The sequence below is a fragment of the Gymnodraco acuticeps genome, unplaced genomic scaffold (genome assembly GCF_902827175.1).
Source record: "Gymnodraco acuticeps unplaced genomic scaffold, fGymAcu1.1, whole genome shotgun sequence".
Classification (NCBI taxonomy): domain Eukaryota; kingdom Metazoa; phylum Chordata; class Actinopteri; order Perciformes; family Bathydraconidae; genus Gymnodraco; species Gymnodraco acuticeps.
Window position 1 is genome coordinate 28198 of NW_022990532.1, and position 1690 is coordinate 29887.

Genomic DNA, 1690 nt, shown 5'->3' on the forward strand with positions numbered 1-1690 from the left:
CCGATCCAAAGTCCTCATGCAGCGGATGCATTCTTCCATGATCCAGAGACGGATGCAACCAGAGAACCAGAGAAAGGGGTGACAATGGATCAAATGTATCCGGGAATAGTGCCTCCTAAGGCGGGTCGAGTCCCCTGACAACTCACCCTACATTCCTCCAGAGTCAGAAAAAGTTAAAGTTAACTTTTGGAAGAACCAGAGAAAGGGGTGAAAATGGTGAAAATGTGTCCGGAAATAGTGCCTCATAATGCAGGTAGAGTCCCCTGGCAACTCCCCTTGCATTCCTCCAGAGTCAGAAAAAGTTAAAGTTAACTTTTGGAAGAACCAGAGAAAGGGGTTAAAATGGATAAAATGTATCCGGGAATAGTGCCTCCTAAGGCGGGTCGAGTCCCCTGGCAACTCCCCTTACTTTCTTCCGGAGACCAGTTCAAAACGTTAAGTTTGGTAAGAACCATGATTGGGGGTCATCCAGGCAACAATTGTATCCGATCCAAAGTCCTCATGCAGCGGATGCATTCTTCCATGATCCAGAGACGGATGCAACCAGAGAACCAGAGAAAGGGGGTGACAATGGATCAAATGTATCCGGGAATAGTGCCTCCTAAGGCGGGTCGAGTCCCCTGACAACTCACCCTACATTCCTCCAGAGTCAGAAAAAGTTAAAGTTAACTTTTGGAAGAACCAGAGAAAGGGGTGAAAATGGTGAAAATGTGTCCGGAAATAGTGCCTCATAATGCAGGTAGAGTCCCCTGGCAACTCCCCTTGCATTCCTCCAGAGTCAGAAAAAGTTAAAGTTAACTTTTGGAAGAACCAGAGAAAGGGGTTAAAATGGATAAAATGTATCCGGGAATAGTGCCTCCTAAGGCGGGTCGAGTCCCCTGACAACTCACCCTACATTCCTCCAGAGTCAGAAAAAGTTAAAGTTAACTTTTGGAAGAACCAGAGAAAGGGGTGAAAATGGTGAAAATGTGTCCGGGAATAGTGCCTCATAATGCAGGTAGAGTCCCCTGGCAACTCCCCTTGCATTCCTCCAGAGGCAAAATAAGTTAAAGTTAACTTTTGGAAGAACCAGAGAAAGGGGTTAAAATGGATAAAATGTGTCCGAAAATAGTGTCTCGTTATTCCGTGGAAACTCCCCTTGCATTCCTCCAGAGGCCAGTTCAAAAACTTAAAGTTTTGTAAGAACCGTGATTGGGGGTCCTCCGGGCAACAATTGTATCCGATCCAAAGTGCTCACTCATCGGACGCATTCCTCCATGATTTCCCCATCATGAGAAATAGGCCGTTTTTTTCTAAGTGCTCTCAAAAACCGGGTTTCCGATTTCGTGCAGAAGGTAGCTTGGAAAAGATGAATGAAAATTGTTAACGGAGGAGGGGAGGTCTGAATTCCCCTCTACGTTGAAAAGTGCAACGGGTCAGTGGAAATGTCTCCGGGGCTTCCGCCCGAAGCGCCGAAGGGTTGACCCCCTCACCCGTTGGCACTTAGCCGTTTTTCGAGAATTTTTAAAAACGTAGTTTTTGATGAATTTAAGATATAATTGACCGTTTTATTTACTTTTTTTTGCTTTCCACGGGTGGGGGTGCACGGCAGGCCGCATATGAGCTCCCAAATTCGGCCCGGAACCTCCGGGAATTGGGTCCATTTCATCCACATGTGACTCCCCCATCAAATGTACATGAAATGGACACG